The following is a 25855-nucleotide window of genomic DNA, read 5'->3' as shown; positions in this document are numbered from 1 at the left end:
CAATTAGCAGGAGGGAGAACATATGGTCTGGAAATCTTTCTGCCACAGAACTTGGTGTTCTATCAGTGCACAGTGTCAATGCTTGAAGGTTTAATATTGCAGTTATTTTAATAGATTTGACTATCAGTGCACAGTGACAACGCTTGAAGGTTTAATACTGCAGTTATTTTAACAACAGCAAAAAAGCTTAGATGCTACGTACTAATAACTGTCAAATTTCATCTTCAGATCAAAGCTACTTTGGTATTATACGAGCATAAAAGTGCTTTGGGCACCTACAAACAGTTTAGGGGGTCTGTATTCTAGTCATTTAAAGAGTTTCCAATCTTAGGGAATTTTTTTGTTTAAAATAATTTTGAAAAATAATTTCATCTGAACTGGAGAGTCAATTTTGACTAAGAACAAATTTCTGCAGCAGTTATAAACTTACAATAGAATTTATAATGGAACCTGTAACTCGCCCTTAATTATGGTTGCACAAATGATCAACTATAATAGTGAAGTATGCGTAATAGCAATAAGGGTGTTTAAAATGAGATTTAATGCAATTGAGAGACTAGCTTTAACCTTGCGTTACCCACAGTTTTAAAATGGTCTAGGGTAATGATGCTTATAAAAGTGTCTGGACAATAATGGACACACTGGGCAAGTTCAGAACTATGGGAAAGTATTGTAATGCCATTCTTAGCATAGCGGCTGTATTTGCTAATGTGTAGTTTTTGCCAAAGGCTTTAAACCCAGATAACTGAAATCAAGTAGATTTGATTCTAGGGAATCCCTCGACACCTCATAAAAAGGATATTTAAAGATTATGGCAAGCAGACAGCAAGGTTAAAAAAGCAGGGATTCTGATAGCAGACAGCTTCAGACAAGACAGGAAGTGAAATTGCATATGTGTTTTTTTTTTTTCTTGAACAACCAATTCTGAATAGTTCACTGCTGTGTGTTGCCAGGAGTCCTTTCTTTGGCCCTGGTCTTTACAACATAATACAATTGATGGCTCCTAAGTGAGAAAAACAATAGCAGCCAAATAAACAATATGTGCTCCTGCCTGTTCAGGAGTAGTGGTAATGTCTGGAAGCATTGATCCCAAGTGCCAGCTTAGAGCCATAATGAGGATAATACCAAATGAACCAAAAGCTGCTTCAACATGTCTCATCCATTACCTAAAGTAGTGTTCTAAAACTAGTAACATATTGACCTTGTTGTGACATGTTAATAATTACTGCCATCAATGCTGCATAACATTTCCAAATGACTGCTCTTCTCTGTAAATAAAAAAATATTTCGTCTTGTCTGCTACTGTTTTTTTTTTTTTTAAATCCATCATTGATCCCAGTGCTGATTTAAATGGGACTCTGGTACAGTGAGGCAGTTGCCATCTTGAGAAAGGGTGGTAGGATTGTAGTGTTGTCCACTCTGATGATTTTATCATGAGTCTTGTAGTTTTGGGTCTTTTTCTTAAAGTTCTGGAGACATATGAATACACTAGGATCTCAGTTCTCATTTTTTTAAAAGTAAGTTTCTAGCCCTCTTGGTTGCAGAAGAAAGCTTGAAAATGTAAACCCTTAAAACAAAGAAAGCAAATAACCCTCCAACTTATTCTTTAAAAAAAAGAAATAAAAATGCTCATGAGTTTTAATCCATTCTCATGATTTTTGGCAGCCTGACCAGGTGGCACTATTGAAATGGGGTTCATTATGTTGTTAGCTATGTTAAGTTTTGAGTAAGTGGAAGGACACATCACAAGCTTATTTTGAGTTTGGAGAAGTATACTTTGTTTGGAGACTGATTCTGCGACAGCTGCTGCCACAAAAATAGGGATATTACTGTTCTCTGTTTTGGGGATGATCCAAAGCCCACATCTGTGCGAGTGTTTCCATTGACTTCAGCGAGCTCTGGATCAAATCCTGTACCCCCAAATCCCTTTCATTTCACTTCTTACTTTGGAGCATTCTTATCAAGTTAGGGGAATGCTCTTTCTGGCTTTCCTGATTGGTTAGTGTACACTTGCCTCACTGTGAAATCCACCCCCTTGGAACTGGGGCAGAGTGAATGTTTTCATTTACGACTGTCTTTTAGAACACTGGCCTGTGCTGGTCTTTAAGGCACATTGTGTCCTGAACCTCTCATTCTGAAGTGGTATGAGGCCATTGCTGCACCCCTAATAGGATGCAGCAGGTGTGCTTGCCTCCCCAAATGCATTCATCTCTGCTAGCTGAGGTAGAGAGGAAGTGAAGCTGTCATCACCTCATTTCCTGCGACTCCTGCTGCATTGGGTGGCAATGCTAGCCTTGCACAGTTCTTGGGTGGAATCCTGGTCCTACTGATCTCAGTGGAGACAGGATTTTGCTCCTTGTGTTCAGTTGAATGTGAGGACTGTGAGCACAACCGCTCTTACCCAGGTGGGATAATGAGGCTCAAAGCCCGCCTATACAGAGGGATTTTTTATGTCAAAAGAACATTCTTTACGGTTGCAAAACTAAGCACTCAAAATTAGGATATGCCAGTATTAAGGTTGTCTGTGAATTATGCTACAGTCTTCAATTATGTGATCACAGGCTATTTTTCCTACTGGACCCCTGACTCTTTCAGCGCACATAGTTGGTAGTGCCCTCTTAACAAGCACCTTTTAAATATGTGTTTTAGCCTCATTGTTCAGTTTGCGGCCTGATGCTGTAATGACAGCACACTGTTCAGTCCCTGCCCTGAAGACAGAATTATTAATGTCCTCATGGGTTTTTCTGTGGTGCTCATTACTATAGTGTCGAGTGCCTCTGTTAGAGGAGAGGGTGATATTATCCTCATTTTACAGATGTGGAACTGAGGCACAGAGAAATTAAGGTAAAAATATCCACTAATTTTGGGTGCCCAATTTAAGATGCCTGGGATCTGATTTTTTTTTAAGAGTACTAGCATTATGTGGCACTACTTATGTTCAAAGTACAGTCCAAAGTGACTTCAGTTGCAGCTGTGCGTGCTGAGGTTTAGGTGAGTTGCTTAGCATCACATGGGAACTCTGTGGCAGAGGTAGGGATAAAATCTAGTTCTCCAAAGCAGCATTTGACTCCCTCAACCATGACAGCATCCCTTCTTTTCCTGAAATCTCTTGTCTCATTCACTACACGCCTTCCAGCTTATGCAACGAAGGAGACAGGGGTCCTATGGACAATAACATTCCTTTCTACAGAAGCCTGATTTATCCCCAGAGCACGGTGCATTCTATGTACTGCATGAGGGAGGAGTCCTGTGGAAAATACAGTATGTGCTTTTATAATTAAAATTTGGATCATAATGCATATACGCAAGGAGGGGTGAGTTAAGTTTGCACACACGTCATTAATTCTAGCATTCCTTAACTATTGAGTGCTTGTCTTTGCAAATGTAATATTGTTAAAAGAACATTTTTGTGTGAAATTTTCCAAAACAATTCAGCATGACAAGACATCCAGAATGGAAATTTTCAGCCCAAATAGTTTCACAAAAAGCAACAGAAAACAGAGTCTTATAATGGAAAGTGTTGGGCAACCTTAATAATAGGCGATGCTACCAATACCAGCCCCTCCTATAATATGCAAACATCAACAGCAAGGGAGAGAGATTTAAGTCCTGATTCTGTTCTCACTTGGAGTCAATGGTGTTACAGTATTTTAATATTGTTGTAAGTGAGATCAGAATCTGTCCCTTTAAGAATTTCCATAAAGAATCTAATAGCAAGATTGGATAATATGATAACTTAAAATCGAGTTCTAGCTATTTAGGTGATGTGCAGGAAACACTAGCAAACCTTTACAAGCAGTGGCCTGTAGCCTAATCCAATGTTTTAATGGAATAAACATTTTAAAAAAAAAAAAAAACATTGATGGAAGAGGTCAGAACTTATTTTCCACATGAAGAAAGAGAAATTCTGGTGGAAGCTATAACAAAGAAAAATACAGCAGCCAGAGCTGAAAAGTGCAGTATTTTTTAGCCTTTACTGAATGACCCTCAGTGATCAGCCTAGATTGTTTGGATTCTCTGCAGTTTCTTAGAATTACTGAATCTGCCACTGAAGGGTAATCTAATTTTCAACCAACTCCATTTTACTTGTGGAGAGTTTGTGCCATTCTAATCATGGGTGAATAACAAGCTTGAGACCATAATGAACAGTGACTGTTCAGCCATAAAACGAAGAAAGATTAAAAGGCACCCCATGAAACAGCTACATTCAAAAATTAAAAAACATCATCGGCTGAATGGCTGCTGTGCCAGAAGCACATCTAATGCGACTGGTAAAATGTAGTAAAACAGTTGCAAGGAATGGAAGATATTTGATTAGCTGATAACATTTATATAGGGAAACAATTTTCAGATCAGTGCATGAAGTGTGAGCATTAACATTCATCGCAATTATGCATTAGTATAGAATGAGAACAGGGAGTCTTGAAGTAGAACAGTTTTTACATGTCTTCTGAGAGCTTGCTAGAAGGCTATTCCCAAGTGGGAGTGGACACAGACGTATTTGACTTTTCACCCCAAAGCACCTCACAAATTATATATATAGACAGCACCACTAATATGCAGCTGCCTCTGGTGTTTTCAGAAAGGTTAAGCTGTGGGGGAGGAGGAAGGTGAAGAATGGGTTGGGTCTTGTATGAGTTTATATGAGTATACTTGATTACAGAGTTTTAAACTTTTTTTTTTTTACTGTAGTGACTAAGTGGTGTAATATCATTTATTTGCTGGTACCCATCATCCTGTTGCTAAATGTTCCACCAGTGTGCAGTATTTCTCATTAAAGATACTTGGATTTTACATTTCTATACAACAGATTGACAAAGCAAGTATATATCTAAACAAATACTTTGCCTCAGTTTTTAATGAGGCTAATGAGGAGCTTAGGGATAATGGTAGGACGACAAATGGGAATGAGGATATGGAGGTAGATATTACCACATCCGAGGTAGAAGCCAAACCTTAAACAGCTTAATAGGACTAACTCAGGGGGCCCAGATAATCTTCATCCAAGAATATTAAAGGAACTGGCACATGAAATTACAAGCCCATTAGCAAGAATTTTTAATCAATCTGTAAACTCAGTGGTTGTACCGTATGACTGGAGAATTGCTAACATAGTTCCTATTTTAAGAAAGGTATAAAAAGCGACCCGGATAACTACAAGTCTTTTAGTTTGACATCTGTAGTATGCAAGGTCTTGGAAAAAAATTTGAAGGAGAAAATAGTTAAGGACATCGTGGTCAATGGTAATTGGGACAAAATACAACGTGGCTTTACAAAAGGTAGATCGTGTCAAACCAAGCTGATTTCCTTCTTTGAGAAGGTAACATTTTTTTAGACAAAGGGAACGCAGTGGATCTAATTTACCTTGATTTCAGTAAGGCATTTGATACGGTTCCACATGGAGAATTATTAGCTAAATTGGAAAAGATGGGGATCAGTATGAAAATTGAAAGGTGGATAAGGAACTAGTTAAAGGGGAGACTACAGCGGGTCACACTGAAAGGTGAACTGTCAGGCTGGAAGGAGGTTCCTCAAGGATCAGTTTTGGGACCAATCTTATTTAATCTTTTTATTACTGACCTTGTCACAAAAAGTGGGAATGTGCTAATAAAGTTTGCGGATGACAAAAAGCTGGGAAGTATTGCCAATACAGAGAAGGACCGGGATATCATACCGGAAGATCTGGATGACCTTGTAATTTGGAGTAATAGCAATAGGATGAAATTCAATAGTGAAAAGTGCAAGGTCAATCATTTAGGGATTAAAAACAAGAATTTCTGTTATAAACTGGGAATGCATCATTTGGAAGTAACAGATGAGGAGAAGGACCTTGGAGTATTGGTTGATCACAGGATGACTATGAGCCACCAATGTGATATGGCCGTGAAAAAAGGTAATACGGTTTTGGGATGCATCAGGCTAGATATTTCCAGTAGAGATAAGGAGATGTTATTACTGTTATATAAGGCACTGGTGAGACCTCATCTGGAATATTGTGTGCAGTTCTGATCTCCTATGTTTAAGAAGGATGAATTCAAACTGGAACAGATACAGAGAAGGGCTACTAGGATGATCCGAGGAATGGAAAACCTGTCTTATGAAAGGAGACTCAAAGAGCTTGGCTTGTTTAGCCTAACCAAAAGAAGGCTGAGCGGAAATATGATTGCTATCTATAAATATATCAGAGGGATAAATACCACAGAGGGAGAAGAATTATTTAAGCTCAGTACCAATGTGGACACAAGGACAAATGGATATAAACTGTCCATCAGGAAGTTTAGACTTGAAATTAGATGAAGGTTTCTAACCATCAGAGGAGTGAAGTTCTGGAACAGCCTTCCAAGGGAAGCAGTGGGGGCAAAAGACATATCTGGCTTCAAGATTAAGCTTGATAAGTTTATGGAGGAGATGATATGATGGGATAGCCTAATTTTGGCAATGAATTGATCTTTGACTATTAGTGGTAGATATGCCCAGTGGCCTGTGATGAGTTGTTAGGTGGGGTGGGATCTGAGTTACTACAGAGAATTCTTTCCTGGGTGTCTGGCTGGTGAGTCTTGCTCACATGCTCAGGGTTTAGCTGATCGCCATATTTGGGGTCGGGAAGGAATTTTCCTCCAAGGCAGATTGGAAGAGGCCCTGGAGGTTTTTCGCCTTCCTCTGCAGTGTGGGGAAGGGTCACTTGCTAGAGGATTCTCTGCACCTTGAAGTCTTTAAGCCACGATTTGAGGAGTTCAATAGCTCAGACATAAGTTAGGGGTTTGTTACAGGAGTTGGTGGGTGAGATTCTGTGGCCTGCATTGTGCAGGAGGTCAGACTAGACAATCATAATGGTCCCTTCTGACCTTAAAATCTATAAAAGCCAATATGGTCTTTGGGGAAAAGTCTATCCTTGCATCTTCTTGTTATGTTTTGATTCTTCAGGTTCGTTCTCAGCAGCTAACTAACATCTGGGCCTGATCACGAGTCATGGTTTCTATTGCAGGTTTTTGAAAAAATCCTCTTTGTTTTTTATTTTGTTTATTTCAGGATCCCCCCCCCCATCTTGTTCCTTACTGTTAAAAACTTGAAATGCTGTATTTATGATACCAGGAGAGAAATGTCAGGAATAATTAGACTAAAGATAGCTTTGGAGCAGAAGTACAGTGCTTAGTTTGGGCAGTTCTGAATATGAAATAATTCAAACCTATCTGAATGGAAGTGCTATTGTCCCCATTTTACAGATGGGGAACTGAGGCACAGAGAGACTAAGGCCCAGACACTTAAAATATGTAAGTACCTAAATACCTAAATACCTTTGAAGATCTCGTCCTAGATGACTTGCTCATGGTCACACAGAAAGCTTATGACAGGACAAGGAATTGAACCTAGATTTTGTAAGTCTGAAGCAAATGCCTTGACCATCATTCTTTTCATTTGTTACTTGAGTTTGACATCCAGGGGTCTGATTCCCCGCTGCTGTTAGAAGATCAAATAGCAGCAATGACTTTCTACCATCTGAGTCTGACCAGGGATTACAACAATTTATTGTGGATGTGAGAGGTCACTACTGTTATCCAAACCTTTGTCATTTTAAAATTAGACTGATTCTCTGGGCTCTAGATGAGGCTACCCCTTAAATCAATCAAGAAACAGAAGCAGGTACAGATTTATTGGACCACTTGTTAAATGATGTATTTTGCCAGGAGCACCTCATGCTGGTGCTTAACTATCTGCACTGGTTGCTTATTGGTTTCCAAGCGGAGCCTGAGGGGTTGGCTTTGATCTCTAGAGCCCTAAACGTCTTAGCAACCATCTACATGAGAAACTTTCTCTCTTCTTGTGAGAATCCAGATCCAGCTCTAGCTGTGATCAGGAGAGACATTCAAGGTGGAGCTCCTATGGCTCTTCAGTGAGTGTACTAATAGAACAATGTTGCCTGAAAGGGTGCCTCAATTCTGCTGCAAAATAGGCCTCGCCTGTAGAAAAGTCCATCAAGAGGGTTTTGGGAAAGCATAATTGTGAGGCTAGTTTACAGAGTGGTGGGTGATTTGCGGTGGTTGTTTTTTCTGTGTTGTTACTTTTGACCATTGAAGTTAGGATGTGTAATTCGTAATAACTGCGTTTTTAAGCTCATGTGAGGGGCAACTCAGACCTGAGATGGGTACAGCTCTTATGCTTCTTTTTGTACAAATCAAAAGAAATAATAATAAATATGTATTAACACAGAGGGAGAACGGTCCAGAACCAGTCAGTGGTTTGAGAGAGTAGAATTCAGTTCTTTGCTTGCCCTTTTGTGAACTTTGGCGAGTCACTGTGTTCAGTTCCCCCTGTGAAGAAAGGGGATAATAGTGATGCCCTGCCTCTTAAGGATCTTTTGAGAATAAATACAGTCATGATTGAGATGGTCAGATGTTACAGTAATGTCAGACATATAACTACTAACAAGGACCCAGTTTTTTCATAGGATCCCTGATATGCATTGTTTGGTGTCAGTCAGTCAGACTTCTCCACGTTTCCATGTGGTGGTTTGCTTTGTTACACCTTTATTTTTGAAAACCATTAGTCTGGTCTCCCCTTTAGCATCCTCTGGCCCCGAGGAAGTGGAGGAATGACAAACAACATGAAGAAAATGGGGGTGGAAGGAGGGAAGAAACATGGAAATATAAGCTGGTAGAATCTGCAGTTTTCTATTCATCTCCATAGAGACTGCAATGCTGCATTTGAGCCATCATTGGGTGCCATGTGGGGCTATAAATTAGCTTAACCTCCAGACCTGATCACTTGATTCAAAACGGTATTATTATGTAGGCATTGCTGGTTTCTCCTATCCTGATGAGATTCAGAAAAGTGATGATGATTCTGTCTTTAGGGCATACATGTCTATGGTAAGAAAGTACTGAGAATATCTACAATGGGAAACTGAAAAGCTTGAGAGTTCCCTCTCAGCTGACCTGAAAAATAACATCAAATATATTTAAATTTTTTTTTTTTAAATCAGAAAAATAACATTGCTCTACTTTAGGTGAGTTACAATAACATGGGGATCTAGGTAGATTCCTTGTTCACTTCTGTTCTATTAAATGTCACTTCCTTGGTTGTGGCGTTTGCATATATGGCACCACAGGCATGGCAGAAGATTTGAAACTTTGCTGGCAGTTCTGAGAAATGTCCCCTAATCCTGAATTTTAGGCCCAAAACCTGGGGTGAAATCCTGGCATCATTGAACTCAGTGGGAATTTCAATTTGACAGATATGGCATCAAGACTTCTATCATCATCTTGTAGAGCACAGGTGATGGAAGAGGTTTCTTTCCTCCCATCTTTCCCTTGGTTCTCTTTCCACATTAGACTTGCCTCGAATCAGGGGATTTGAGAGCAACAAAAATCCCTTCTAGTTTGACCCTTTCAGTGACTGACTTCCTTGGGCACTTTTAGTTACAGGTGAGTTGCTGCATATATACTGTGCTTTTTGGAAGCTACTGGCTTGGTTGTAGCAGGCACACATTCTGCTTTGTTCACTGATAAAAACGTAGCCCCCGATCCTGCAAGTTGTTCTGAGCAGACAAACCTCTTCACCTAACTGCGGCCTACATTGCACTAGGCCAACTGCGCTTTTAAAATAACAGAGTTCAATTTGTGTGAAGCTGGGTCCCTAATTCTATCCTTATTAGGTACTAGCCTGTCATGGGCCCTGTCATAAATATAAAGGGAAGGTAAACACCTTTAAAATCCCTCCTGACCAGAGGAAAAACCGTTTCACCTGTAAAGGGTTAAGAAGCTAGGATAACCTCGTTGGAACCTGACCAAAATGACCAGTGAGGAATCATAGAATATCAGGGTTGGAAGGGACCCCTGAAGGTCATCTAGTCCAACCCCCTGCTCGAAGCAGGACCAATTCCCAGTTAAATCATCCCAGCCAGGGCTTTGGGCTTTGTCAAGCCTGGAGACAAGATACTTTCACAAGCTGGGGGGAGGGAGAAACAAAGCCTCTCTCTCTCTCTCTCTCTCTCTCTGTGATGCTTTTGCCGGGGACAGAACAGGAATGGAGTCTTAGAACTTAGTAAGTAATCTAGGTAGATATGCATTAGATTCTGATTTCTTTAAATGGCTGAGAAAAATAAGCTGTGCTGAATGGAATGGATATTCCTGTTTTTGTGTCTTTTTGTAACTTAAGGTTTTGTCTAGAGGGATTCTCTATGTTTTGAATCTAATTACCCTGTAAGGTATTTACCATCCTGATTTTACAGAGGTGATTCTTTTTACTTTTTCTTCTATTAAAATTCTTCTTTTAAGAAACTGAATGTTTTTTCATTGTTCTTAAGATCCAAGGGTTTGGGTCTGTGGTCACCTATGCAAATTGGTGAGGATTTTTATCAAACCTTCCCCAGAAAGGGGGGGGGGTAACGTTTGGGAGAATTTTTCGGGGGGAAAGATGTTTCCAAACAGACTCTTTCCTAATAATAATACCGGTTAGACGTTTGGTGTTGGCAGCAAAAGTCCAAGGGCAAAAGGTAAAATAGTTTGTACCTTGGGGAAGTTTTAACCTAAGCTGGTAAAAGTAAGCTTAGGAAGTTTTCATGCAGGTCCCCGCATCTGTACCCTAGAGTTCAGAGTGGGGAAGGAACCTTGACAGACCCCAGTTAGTATCTCCTCCTCTCTGTAAAAAGCAGCCTTATTCCAGCATCCAGTAATGATTATATGCCAGACCCTTCAGACAGAGTATTGACATTGATAAGCTAGAACCAGGGAGGTAGAAGACATAAATCAAAAAGGTAAGGCTGTGATTATGAAGCTGTTTATGAGGTCAATATTCTGTTTATATTACTGTTTGGATCAGGACTCCATCTACAAAAGGCAGAGCAAGTTGTCAGTCTGCATTTGGAAGTGTCTGGCCTCTCCCATAAACTCTGTCTTCAGATTTCAGAGTAGCAGCCATGCTAGTCTGTATTCGCAAAAAGAAAAGGAGTACTTGTGGCACCTTAGAGACTAACAAATTTATTTGAGCATAAGCTTTCGTGAGCTACAGATCACTTCATCGGATGCATGCATGGGAGAGGCCAGACTTTTACACTTTTACGTTTATGGGAGAGGCCAGACACTTCCAAATGCAGACTGACAACTTGCTTTGCCTTTTGTAGATGGAGTCCTGATCCAAACAGTAATATAAACAGAATATTGACCTCATAAACAGCCTCATAATCACAGCCTTACCTTTTTGATTTATGTCTTCTACATCCCTGGTTCTAGCTTATCAATGTCAATACTCTGTCTGCAGGGTCTGGCATATAATCATTACTGGATACTGGAATAAGGCTGCTTTTTACAGAGAGAAGGAGATACTAACTGGGGTCTGTCAAGGTTCCTTCCCCACTCTGAACTCTAGGGTACAGATGCGGGGACCTTGCATGCATCCGATGAAGTGAGCTGTAGCTCGCAAAAGCTTATGCTCAAATAAATTTGTTAGTCTCTAAGGTGCCACATGCATGGGCATGCAGGGGCGGTCGCATCTTTCAATGATCTTTCAATGGGAGTTTCAATGGGAGTTTCATCTTTCAATGGGAGTTTCAATGAAGTCACACAAATGAGGGTTATTCTTGTCAGTTGCTAGCTTGTGCAGATCAAGGAGTGACTGGTTCACATTCTTTTCCAGGTGCAAGGCACATTCGATTGCTGTCAACCCATTCTCCCAATTATCACAATCTGGTTTCTTGATGTCCTGCAAAAAGATGCGACCGCCCCTGCATGCCACATGCATGCATCCGATGAAGTGAGCTGTAGCTCACGAAAGCTTATGCTCAAATAAATTTGTTAGTCTCTAAGGTGCCACAAGTACTCCTTTTCTGTCTTCAGAGTTGGCCAAAATCATAAGCCATTACTAAAATTAAAGTTCAGAAAATTGCCTCTCAAGTTGCATAACTATGAATAATTTTTTCTTGTCAACAGCATTAATAAAATGATACGGAGCCAAGTAGTTACTCAGTTGAACCTTCAAATTGAAACAATTGGTATGCGGAGCAGCGGAGGACATACCTAATTGTCTCTTTGCACTTGACTTAACTGAGATAGTTCTGCTGCAGCATCTACCAAATGGAACATGTTAAAATCATTCCAGCTAACTGACTGTTTAATGACAATCTCAGCCCTATCAGTTTCTGACATATTTCCAGTGGGGAGATGTCAAGCTGGATGCATGTGCATGTGGCTGAGCTAGTGTAACTGGTTTTAGTTCAATGCAGTGATATTTTCATTTGACTGTTGGGTCTGCAGTAAAACTGAAACAGTGATACAGATTTCCTTAAATTCATAAAAAAGTTCTGTTTGAACCAAGGGTGCAATCCTGACCCCACTGAAGTCTGTGGTAAATCTCTCTCTTTCAGTGCAGCAGGGCCAGTTTTGTCAGGCTTCTGGTTGGATTTTATCTTTTCCATACTGAAATCCCCTCCTATCTAACTAGGACCCCCATCAGATATAAAAAAAAAATGGGAAAGGCAGACTGATTACCACCCCTGGCACCTGGTCTCAACCTCCAGGTTGAGAACCCCTTACTTACACAACACTGGGTAGCTAAAGGTGAAAATAGAAGGTTTTTACAGTAACTTCTAAAACCAAAGCTGTTGTTTATTTTCAGCAAAAATGGGGCCTGTTAGTGATTCATTAATATCTCTTTCTCTTCCCTTATTTTTAAAAAATATACCAGACTACGAATCTTACAAAATTCTACCAATGTATGCAACTTTGTCCATAATACTGTAAGCTTGTCTTCCCCTTCCTCCCATTGCATTCTACAACTGTTTGTTGCATTGGGCTGGTCTCCACTACAAAGTTAGGTTGCCATAAGGCAGCTTGCATCAACCTAGTTGTGCATGTGTCTGCATTTAAATTTGCCTTCCACTGATATAAGTGCCCCATTACATCGACATAGTAACACCACCTCCCTGAGTAGCACAGAGCCACAGCTGATGTACTTAGGTTAATGCAGTGCAAGTGTAGTTACTGTGTTACGTATATCAACCCTAGCTGTCCCACAATGCCACACGCTGACCATTCCAGTCACCATTGTGATCTCAACTGCCCTGAGGCCATGGACAGTGGGAGCTACCCTTCTCCTTTAAAGCCCCGCACATTTTTTGAAATCCCTTTTCCTGCTTGCCTGGTATGGTGAGCACACCTAGCAGCTCTCCATCATTCAGTGCCACTGCCCAGCTGACCACACAGGCTACGCACTCCCTCCTGGAGTAGACAGGGGATATTGAATCTCCTGAGCTTGTGGGGCGAGGAGGCTGTGGAGGCTCAGCTCCGAACCAGCCATAGAAATGTCAACATCTATGAGCAGATTGTTGAGGCGGTGCAGGAAAAGGGGTACTGCAGGGATCAACGGCAGTGCTGCGTGAAAGTCAAGGAGCTGTGGCAGGCGTATGAAAAGGCCGGGGAGGCCACAATCAGTCTGGTGCTGAGCCAAAGAGCTGCACACCATACTTGGCGGAGACCCCCCCACTGCACCGTGGATACCTCCAAGTCATAGGCCCTGGCTATGAACAGTGAGGAGGAATATGGAGGACAGGTGACCAGGGGATCTAGCTGCATGGTGAGCCAGGAACTGTTTTTGACTCCACTGCTGTCCACCCAGTCCCACTAGTCAAGCCCAGGTGAGCCCGATGCAGGGGAAGGAACCTTGGGTAAGTGTGTAGATAATTTTCCGTTGTAGGGATGGCACCTCCAAAGTAGCAGGACATATCTTTTGACTTTTCATTAATGCACTCGAGCTAGAAGAGGTAGTAGTACAACCAAGAGAGATAGAGTTGCTGTCTGCTTTCCATTCCCCTCTAGAATTAGGCAGGGCATCCTATGAGGAGCAGTTTGCTTATTTGCAGTGGCACGACCCTTGAATCCTTCTGACAGATCCCGGTTAAACTTTCGTGGAGATACTCTGCAATCCCCTGCTGAAGGTTTCTAGGGAAGGCTGCCTTAGTTCTTCCTCGGTTGTATTTCTTGCCATGCCACACAATGATAACTCCATTAGGCACCATTGCAGTACACAGGCTAGCGTTATATGGACCTGGGTGGCTTTGGGGTGCCAACAGCAGCTGTGCTCTCTCTGTTACCCTCCGGAGTGAGACATCAGCTAAAATCAGCACTGCCTGTGGGAAATAATGCCAGTATTCAGTGCCACTTCCCTAATGTATTAGCATCATGCAGCTGAGCAATTCCCTCCTCATTTCCCCAACCGCAGAAGGCCATACTCACTATTGCTGGTATTGTGCCTGGTGCAGACACAAGCAATAGCGAGAAGGGAAAACTTAAGGGAGTAAGGGATGTGAGTTCAGCATCTTAAGTGTCGCTTTCTGTAGCTGACAATGATACATCTGTGTGTTTTACCTGCAGCTGCCGCCATTGAGGCCTTCAGAGTCTCCGCCACCACTCCGACAGAATGCTTGAGTCAGATAAGGAGGAGAAATAAGAGGACACGGCATGACATATTCAATGAGGTCCTACAAGCCAGTGCTGCAGTGGACCGTGAGCACAGGACCGGGAGGATGAACATTGTGGACAACCCGGAGAAGGAAAAAGTGGAGAGGAGAGAGGCCCAGCAGGAAAAGTAGAGGAAGAGGTACCAGGACATAATGGGGCTTCTCAGGCAACAAAAGCAGATGCTGCGGTCTCTGATGGACCTCCAGGTTCAACAGTACTGAGCTCATCTCCCTCTGTAGTCTATTAAACTCAGGGACCTCTGTATGCCCTCCATATGCCCTTCCCCTCAGCACTCCACATGGCATCAGGGGGTCAATGCACTATCCCTACCACTCCACCCCAGGGGACATAAAGACAATCACAGCTTCAAGTACACTGACCTGTGAAAGCCACAGTTGTTTCATGTGTAGGAGAAATGGACATGAATGCTTTTTCCCTTTCGTAAGTTCTGTTCTCTGAATGTATTATGTTTTTAATGTATTTGTTTTAAAATAGCAAGTTTTTTAAAATTTTGCACTGATTTTGTTACAGAATAAAACTCTATTATTTGGAACATAATTCACCTTTATTAGTTAACAACACATGCTGCTGAATGCTCAGCAGTTCTGAAAGCAACTAATTACCTGTTACTGCACAGCGCCACACAACTCATAGGATCATTCACAAACAAAATTAATAGGTGCATTGACAATGTTTTGTACCTACATGTACAGCAATCTACCAGGCCACAAAAGAGCAAGGCCAGGTAGAGCACACTACAACACCACCATACTACTTTGGCTCACTCTGCATCAATACAAGCACTCCTGATGAGTATGCTTACCGGTGACACAGGGAGCCAAGTACACATGCACATAAGTGATGTACTAACTGCGGTAGCTGTATGCCAATGTCACTTCAATCGCCATAACTTTATAGTGTAGACATGGCCTAAGATTCAAAGGGATATATGAGTATACCTTTCTTAGGCTGGTCTACACTGAAAAGTTATATTAGCATAACTACGTCGGTCAGAGTTGTGAAAAATCTATACCCTGACAATTGGTACTGAAACTAGGGGTGGTGCGTGGGCTGCTGCACCCCCTGGCTTGAAGTAGTAGTAACCCAGATGCATGGTTTTCACCTTCAGCACCTCCACTATAAAAATTGTTCCAGCACCATTGACCCTGACCAGCGTTGCTATGCTAACAAAACCCCACATGTAGACAGAGATATGCCAATAGAAGGGGACTTCCATGGACATAGTTAACTTTGTTTGGAGAAGGGGTATTCCTACACCTGCAGAAAACAGGTAGTCTGTGTCTATGCTACAGGCCTATAGCTATGCTGACATAGTTATACCAGTATAGTGCCCATAATGTACACATACCCTTAGGCGTCTTTAAAAATCCCAGCCTAAGGGGATTAGGTACCAAAATTGCCTTGAATCTCATTTTAAGGCCCTACATATAAACAGCCTGACTTTCAGACTTCTAATGTCCTAATTTCAGTTTTCAATTACATTTCAATGTGATTTGGGCAGTTTGAATCTCTCAGTTCTACATAAGGACACTCACGTTGGGCACTCGGGTCTGAAAATGTTGGCTTCTATATTTAGGCTTAAAGAACTAGATATTCAGAAGCTCAGAGGAGTGCTTTGTTTTACTTTCCATGAAGCGCTTAACACTCATGGTTATTAAAGAGCCCATTGCAAACCTGGCAAGAAACTCTTGCTTTTCTGCTTGAAGCTTCTGTGGAATGTTGCACTGTTTGTTTTACCCCGGAGAGAGTTGTTACAGTGGTGGATGAAGTGATGTTGCTCTAAAATCTCAAATCAGCTGAAGGTAGTAAGTAACTGGCATCTTTCAGGGTGAAAAGTGCTATATCAATGCAGAAAAGCTGATGGATGTGGTTCTTCAATCAAACCTCCAAAAACTGAGTTTCGCATGTTGTTCACTATAAGCCTGTCTAAAGACATTCAATTACGCAAATCCATCTCTCACTTCGGGTACATAATTATGAACAACATATGCTTTTGTTGACATTTAGTAAGTCTCATATTTCTGTATGTAACTACAAGAAAGTGGGTACTCTGCTTTTTGGCATGGTTTTATTACAGACAGCATCCTTTCAATCTAAAATGAAGCAGAAGAGGAAAAAAGTCTTGACAAGTGTTCATAGGAACTCACAAAGTCTTCCAAGTCTTACAGTATTACTAGAGCTGGGGAAAATATTCCTGTTGAACTTTGATCTCAATCAGATTGAACCCTGTACTCACTCACTCACTCACTCAGGCTCAATTTATCTTGTGAATGAGGGAGATGAAATTAGCATGGGGGTGGGGGGGATTTGGGAACACTACTGGAATATCCCTACCCCTTTACCTCCCTGCCCCCTGCAAAAAAACCCAAAAGACCACTGCCTGGCCACCAATTTTCCTCCCATCAGCTGTTACTATCCCAAAAACAAAGCCAACAGACCCCTCCTGTGACAATTTCCAGTTGGGTTTTATGTGTTCTTCTACTCATTCTTGCTGGGGGTTCAGTGAGTAACTACTGACCAGTTTTGTACCTGTGATTAGTAGTGATGAGGTACACCTGGCAGGCCCCCATCTTTCATCCTCCAAAGTAAAGGGGGTTGTAGATTCCTTTCCTGTGTAGTCAGTGAATATTAGAGATTATCAAAATAGTATAGGCCAAAAAGGGTTTTATTTTATACAAAAATGGCCTCTTTTCTAGTGTAATTTTTTGTGAGAAACTGAGAACTTAGTTTTTGAATGTTTTTATTTCTATTGGTAACAAAACAAAATGAAAAATGCCTCCTTTTCAAACCCCGTGAAATGGAAAGATCTTCACCATTTCAAACTTTGATTTTTCACTTTTTGACCATCTCTCATAATGAAGATCTGTGTTCTCGTCAAGTTGGGGAGCAGTGGCTCCTCTTGGCAGTGCCCTGAATATTGAAGATAGGAAGTAGGAAGAGTGAGGGTAGTCCATTGCTCCCTGCTTCCTAGAAGAGACTCAGAGCTTTTGAGGGAGCTGGGACTTCAGGTTAGGTGGGAGGAATGGTGCAGGGCTCAGCATATCAAGTGTGATGGGGGCAAAGAAGGAAACGGGGCAGCACATCAGGGTGGGGCACATATGGGGGATATGTATGATAAGCCTCCAACTCTTCCTAGACAAGAGCTGTCTAGCTTAATCTTACACCCGTGCGCCCATATGCGCATTTTTATGTTTCTATGTCTCTGTGAGCACACAAGAGAGTGGGGGGCAGAGGATGTCTCAGGGTGATCGGGAATACTACTTCACTACTCCCTATCTGGGTCTCTCTGGCCAGCCCTGAGATCTCCAGTGGAGAGGGAACAGTAGGAAATGCAACATCTTCACCCCTCATGGCCTAATAGGGAAAGGTTGCTGAAGAATAGGCAGAGGGTTGCTGTAGAGCTAACAGTGAGCAGCTTCTCCTCAGCTGGCTTTGAAATCAAAGGTTTGAGCGCTTAAACAACTGGGAAGTGTTGAGGGGCCAGGCTGTCCTTCAGTTGTGAGTGGCTGCCTTTAGTCATCAGGTAGGGGAATAGGAAAAGGCAGCCAATTGGAACAAAATTTCCCACAGACTAGGGGTTTACCCCAAAGACCAATATAGGACTTAGAAAATCTATAGGCTATATGGGGAAGGTGGCAGGGCTGAACACACAATGTAAAACAATAAGCTAAAAATATTCTTAAGGACTGCTGTTGTTTATACCCTTGTATAATTTCCTTCCAGTAGAATAACACTGCATTAAATCTCTTTTCATTTTAAGGTTCTAAGATTCAGTCAGTGCTTCTTAGCAATATTTATCGCATTTTACCGTGTATACCGCATGCACTTTAATATTATGTGAAAGTCTAGTGTGCGCTCTCTCTCTCTCGCTCTCTCTCTCTCTCTCGCTCTCTCTCTCTCGCTCTCTCTCTCGCTCTCTCTCTCGCTCTCTCTCTCTCTCTCTCTCGCTCTCTCTCTCTCTCTCTCTCTCGCTCTCTCTCTCTCTGTGCGTATATACATATATTGCAAACATTGAATCAAAACTTTATTCTAGTACTATTTCTTGAAATGAATTCCTGGCAGTTTAGAACCAAAACTAGGCATGACATGGTGAACAGAGCGGGAAGGAAAAATATTTTACAGTAAATTACTAGACAGTGAAATACTTCGGCTGTATAGTTGTCAATTGAGAAAGTATTGTCTAATAGTGGGTGGGCCACAAGTTATATGAGTCCTGGTATATGAGTTCCCAGTGGCATGTATTCTGCTTCAGGAGCCAGTTCATTGCTGCCTCCAGCTACTGAAGATCCTGATCCTCCTATACCCTGAGGAACAGGTTCCGCTTGTGCATGCCAACAAGCAGGTCCTCCAGGGTCCTCCTCCATCTGCCTCTGTTGTCTTAGAGGTCCTCCTGGCAGAACCTCTCGGCAGCCAAAGGTTCTACCAATTCAAAGACGAGAGTAGCATTTATTTTTTCTTCCTTTGAAAGAAGCTAAGAAACCTACCACCACATAGCATAATTTTGCTGCAGAAGGCCACAATATTGATTTAAAAAATTTTTTTTTTTTTTTTTTAGTATTTCAGGCATGTGACTGTTATGCAATCCTGGCTGCTCAAACAAATTTTGCAGCCCCTGAGGAAGGAGCAGAGGCAATGGTAAGAGAAAAGTAGTTTTTTTTTAAAGTATAATGTTTACAGTGTATCAAGGGAGCTGTAGGGGGTGGAGCTGGGAGTGGGGAAGGGGGGGAGGGGCTGAAGTTCCTTCCTGGTTAATAAAGACAGGCATTTTTTTAAAAAAAGAACTACAGAAAAATTAAAAGAGATAAGTTGGACAATATAAGCTCTCCAGGGCAGGGGCTGTCTCTGATATGTCTGTACTGTGCCTAACACAAAGAAGCCCTGGCCTCCAGGTGCAACTTTAATACAGTAATAATAACAACTGCTAGTAGAAGCTTCACTGCATTGCTCCATCAGCGTGCTACAAGCCTACCCTAGAAGAGGCCTCATCTCAGAATGAACAGGTAGTTCAGGTCTCTGCACTCATTCCATCTTTGGCCACTGGTACTGAGATCATTATTAAAGGTTTGGGTACCAGTTCACTCACTATATGACTGAGATCATCATGTAATTCCACATAGGTCACTGCCAACAAATTTGAGTCATATTCAGACCAATGACTTGAAAGAAAATGGCTCTGTTTCCCTTTGCCTATCCCATTAAGGGACTGTTCCCAGGTAAGACATTGGGCTAGAGTCTGCATCACATTCTGGCCCCTTTGCACCCATTCAGACAGTGCCAAGGGGTCAGATTCTGACCAGACCTCAGCAGTGGAAAATTCCTTTGAAGAAGGGGAACTCCTAGTTGGCATAAAGCAGGAAGAACAACCCCCATTATTAACTGTCTCCACACACCCCAGCGTTGAAGGAATACTTGGGGAGACGAGGGTCCAGGCATGGCAGATCTGTTCATCATTGTGGATTAGAAGACCTAACACGCTGTGGGAGAATGCTTTTAGCCCCTGGCAGTGATTGGTTTATGTAAGATACTTAGGAGTTGATTGTGAGGAATGAACTGGACCTCTGTTATCTAAAAGTGTGAGCCCCTACCACTTGAGCTAGCACGCAGTAGCAGACTGATAACCGTTTTTCTTGAGCCTGCTATGAGTTGGTGACAAACACACTAATGTTGCTTTACACTCAGACAAAGGGCAGTGGTTCTGTTGAGTTCAGGGTTTGATTGTTATGTGTATGAAACTCTGATAGTATACTAAAAGTTTAACACTATAATAAGCAAAGCAAAAAAATTATCTTTTTGATGATTTTACTAGGAGGTTATCTTTATTGTTGGTGATGTAAAAAAATCTCACAACCGCCCCCAAAAACAAAAGGAAAACCTCTTGTAGCTATTCTGAATCCCAGGATCGGACTCCAGTGCATCATTCTTCTGTGCAATTCAGAGTTCAGTCAAAGAAAATATTCATAACAATAAGAAAAGGAGTACTTGTGGCACCTTAGAGACTAACCAATTTATTTGAGCATAAGCTTTCGTTAGCTACAGCTCACTTCATCGGATGTTTTTTTTTTTAAAATCTTCTGTCAATTCGGCTTCAAGAGAATTTGCAGCTGCAGCAGGAAGAAGGTATATTTAAGGTATATCTAATGATTGTGGTAAGAAGTACACAAGACTAAATTACTTTTAGGTGATTAAATACTAAAATGAATTGAAAGTTTGACTGTAGAAGCCATTTGAGCATAGGAGCCATTTGTTACCTCTTATACTCTAAAACAGGAATAAGTCTAAATGTTCAACCAAGTACTATCTTTAATGAAATATGTAAGTACTTATTTCTCTGCGGAGGTTTAAAATTTGTGCTGTTTCACCATATTCTCCATTGGTGTCCATTTCAGAAGCATGCTTGGGTGAAAAATGAGTAGAGAACAACACCAAGATAGTGAACAACTATTTGGAAACTACTTGGTGTGAAACTAGAATGATGTGAATGGCATGGCATAATGCAAGATTTTGGGTATTGCAAGAGAACAGTATTTGACTTTTCTGTGCTGATTGGTTGAAAGTCTCTTATTGAATAATGTTCTATACATAGAATTAATTCTTCATAACCATATTGAGAAACATGCCTCTAGTTATGTGTTTGATGTCTCAATAGTTATATCCAATAATTATGCATGTAGATTGCATGGGAGGAATAGGAGTAGTGGCCCATTTATGTAACATATATGATAAAGTTCCTCTTCTACCTTGGTGGGTCCTGCACTTATTGGTGGATTTTGCTCACCTCCGAGATTCACAGTAGCTTTCAGTTTGGCCACTTTCGTGGCTCAAATCTGCCTTTCACTCAGATAACCTCATCACTGGCCAGCATGGGAAAAAAAGAGTAAGAACAATCCCCACAGTTTCTGCTGATCCACCATGTGGGTCGGGGAACAGCTCAGAGACCTTCCCCTCTGGTGGAACCTCCTGTGTTGGGTCCAGAGTTGGGAGGTTTGGGGGGAACCCAGGCCCGCCCTCTACCCCGGGTTCCAGCCCAGGGCCCTGTGGACTGCAGCTGTCTAGAGTGCCTCCTGGAACAGCTGTGCAACAGCTATAACTCCCTGGGCTGCTTCCCCATGGCCTCCTGCCAACACCTTCTTTGTCCTCACCACAGGACCTTCCTTTTGGTATCTGTTAATGCTTGTACTCCTCAGTCCTCCAGCAGCAAGTCCTCTCACTCCCAGCTCCTTACACCCACACCTCACTAACTGGAGTGACAGCCTTTTTAAACCAGGTGTCCTGATTAGCCTTAATTAATCCTAGCAGCTTCCCAATTGGCTACAGGTATCCTAATTAGCATGCCTGCCTTAATTAGTTTTAGAAAGTTCCTGAGTGTTCTGGAATAGTCCCTGTTATCTTACCCAGGGGAAAGGGACCTGCTTAACCTGGAACTAATGTATCTACCTTCGTCCACGCTCTTGTAGCCATCGGCCTGACCATGTCACACATAGTACATAAACACCCATTTTTTCATGGTTTGTGTGTATAAAAACATCCTCTGTATTTTCCACAGTATGCATTCGATGAAGTGAGCTGTAGCTCACAAAAGCTTATGCTCAAATAAATTGGTTAGTCTCTAAGGTGCCACAAGTACTTCTTTTTCTTTTTGCAAATACAGACTAACACGGCTGTTACTCTGAAACCTGTCATAGTACATACTGTATCTAGTCATTGTTTTCACAAATATCAAAGAAAAGAGAGCTTGATAGTAAATTTGAAGAAGTTTGATAGTAAATTGATAATTAACAGAGCTGTAATAGATGCATGTGTGAACAACAGCTTGATCAAAGTGGCAAATAGAGATCCATCAGAATAATTCAGAGGGCTCGAAGTTATTTGACTTTGAAATATGAGTTATTTGACTCACATCTGGAAACTACCTGTGAGGGGCCTTTTGGAAGAAACTGTGTTCAATCATGCACAGTGAGGGAAAATAGAGTAAAAGGGTGCGGGGGGGAGAGATGACCAACACACAGAGACATAGAAACATAAAAATGCACATATGGGTGCACGGGTGTAAGATTATGCTTTGACAGCTTTTGTCTAGGATGAGTTGGAGACTTATCATACATATTTTACATGTCTTATGGAATTCCTACTTACACACACAACAAAGGGAATTGATGCCACTGAGGGACATGTATAATCAAAGCAGTTATCTGTTAGATATGGGGGCTGAAGCAGAGGCAGCTAGTTCCTCTATATCAGAAGCAAGAAAAATAGCAGGATTTGGGCCTTCAGTAGTGGGGGTTCTAGGCCAGATAATTTGTTTGGGTTTCTGTGGTAGGAAGAATGTGCCACAGCCTCTCATTTGGCTGTTGTTCATTGAGTCTTTCAATATTGATTTATGTAAATCTGGATCAAAAAGCAAGGTATTAGCTTACAGAGAAAGGTGATCTTAAGGAATAGGACATTGCTGTCACTGAGTAAGCAAGTGCAGTGGAAATGTCATGGGTGCTATTACAAATATTTGGGCACCTCTGAACAAATGAAACTTGCCAGTCTCTGGACCCTCTTCATTTTATTATATCTCTTTTGAGATAAGGAACCAGAACCAAATACATTACTCTAAATGAAGGCCTTCCAACAATTCATATAATGCCATAAAATGTCAGTATTACTTTTGATCGCTTGTTGTGGTTCCTGTGATATTTCCTGGCTGTCTTCCTTCAGGAAGTAATTTCATATGAGAACCTTTTCTTGTGAGATCTCCAGCCCTGTTTTGCAGAATCAAAGGGTCAGATTCAGACAGCTTCAGAGTCCAATTGTGTTGACATAAGTGAAAGTTGCTCCTACTTACACTAGGTATGAATTTGAACCAACAGATTCAAATTTAGTTTGGATAAATGTTCAGACTTTTAAGTGTATATTTGGACCTAATTTCTTAACATTTTTGTTGAATAGCAGTCACAACTTGTACACTCAAACTGCTTTTATTTTTATTTTTTTACGTGGTCCTGTACTCCTTCTAACTGCATACCAGTATGCTGGCAATTAAATGTTGAGTAATATAATTAAGGAATAATGCTCCCTGAAGTTACAATTAACTACGACCTTTCTTGGTTGAAAGTCATAGAGTGTAGATGTTGCAAAATGAAAGGAGAAGTGACTATAGATGAAATCAACAACCCAACATTTTTAATATTTCAACACAAGCTTTTTCAACTCATTAGATTCTTGGGAGATGTTTTAACTACTTTGTTTGCCATCCATAATGTCTTTTTTATTAAATAATTTTTTAAAAGCCTCATTTTGGAATGGAGTCAACCTGAACCTCATCCATATGGACAGCATACAGCATTCTTTACGGGCACATTAATCCTTAGCCTGGTTTGCTGTACTTTAATGGAGCTGTGCAGATAGTTTGGATGAAATCCAAATAAGAGCAAATTTCACAAAGAATTGTTGAATCTCTTTTGAGTGTCTAACATCACTATGTTGGTAAAGTGGCTGGGAAAACGGTGCCTGGTCACAGATCAGGTTTATTTTGAGCAATTAGCAGAATTAACAAATGGAGAAAATCAACTTGACTGGATGTCATGGTACAAAACTGGGAGTTGTGCCGATCTGCTAAAAGAGCAGGTTTCCTGAGTTAGGCATGCCATACCTCATTCACCTCTGCAAGCCAATTACAAGACCTTTAACTTGCTGATGAAACCCCCATTCCAGCAAAGCACTTAGACACTTGAATAGTCCTAATAGGTAGGCATCTTTTAACTCAAAGCCAATGAAACTATTTGCATGTTTAAAGTTGCTTGCCTGTTCAAATGCTTTCTGTGTAATGGCCTAACTATACCTTTTTAATCTCTGTATGTGGAAAATTGTTAGCATCATGCCACCTTACCACTATAGTAGATTCCTGGTATTTTTCCCCTCTGTATTTTTACTTGCTTTCTCAAAGCAAAATTATTTAAAAATAATTTTAGAAACTGTGGACCATTGCCTCATATTAGAAAAACAGGATACAAAATCATTGCATCTAGTTTTTTAGGATGTTGTGTGAACCATTGCATTATATGGAGTCTGTTCTTACTTGGATGCCCAGGATAATGTGTAATGATCAAATGAAAATATTCTGCTGTGAAATACTGTTGAACATTTACATCTTCCATAATATTAAGCATCGTGAATCAAGCTCTCTTACATCTTGTTTAGTTTTGTATTGTGTTATTTTGTATTGTGCATAGTTTCTGCCCCTATTTTTATTTCTAGCAGGGAGCTGTTGGGTAACCAAAAGTTGCTGATGATTCTTCTAACTTAGTCTCAATCACTGTTAACTGCAGAAGCTTGATAATCTTTGCAATTTGTTTTTCTCCTCTGTGGCTGATTGCTAGATAACCGTGCTTTTTCTAGCTAGTACCAGCACGATTCCCATAAAAAAGGTAAATAGACTGACACTTTTAAAGCACAATGACTTAAAAGTACATAGCTGGGTGCATTCTATTTTTACTTTTGATTTTGTACACAATTTTCCACATTTCTCTTTTCATGATTTTTTTTCTCTCCTTGCAAACATTTATCCCTGTAAATCTCATTCATACAGCTTTTAAGATATTTTTTCTTTTCAAATGAAAAACCACACCAAAAGGGATTCTTTGTAATTTCTTTGCATGCATATTGTGTGTGGAAAAAATGAAGTTAGAATTATTTAGGAAAAGATGGAAAGTAGATAAATCATAGAACAGCACTGAAAGATATCAGAAAGTAGGTGCTCAGTTTTGTTTGCACTGAAGTAATGGGGAGTTTTGCTGTTGGTTTTGATTTTTCTCCCTCAACAATCCCCCCCCCCCACCAAAGTGTCCAAGCACCTCTTAATGCAAGGGCATGGGGACCACTGGGAATCTGCTTACTGTTCCCTGTGCTGACCCAGCTCTGATCAGAGCTACAGCAAACTAGAGGTTGCTGTAACTTAAGCTACTGGTATATGGTCCTTTATGCCATTGGAGAATCAACATAGCTGAGTGGAGATCTGCCATGCCTGGACCCTCGTCTCCCCAAGTATTCCTTCAACGCTGGGGTGTGTGGAGACAGTTAATAATGGGGGTTGTTCTTCCTGCTTTATGCCAGCTAGGAGTTCCCCTTCTTCAAAGGAATTTTCCACTGCTGAAGTCTGGTCAGAGTCTGACCCCTTGGCACTGTCTGAATGGGTGCAAAGGGGCCAGAATGTGATGCAGACTCTAGCCCAATGTCTTACCTGGGAACAGTCCCTTAATGGGATAGGCAAAGGGAAACAGAGCCATTTTCTTTCAAGTCATTGGTCTGAATATGACTCAAATTTGTTGGCAGTGACCTATGTGGAATTACATGATGATCTCAGTCATATAGTGAGTGAACTGGTACCCAAACCTTTAATA

Source organism: Eretmochelys imbricata, chromosome 2, assembly GCF_965152235.1.
Source record: "Eretmochelys imbricata isolate rEreImb1 chromosome 2, rEreImb1.hap1, whole genome shotgun sequence".
Taxonomy (NCBI): Eukaryota; Metazoa; Chordata; order Testudines; family Cheloniidae; genus Eretmochelys; species Eretmochelys imbricata.
The sequence above is the reverse complement of the archived record's forward strand: the minus strand, read 5'-3'. Positions refer to the sequence as shown.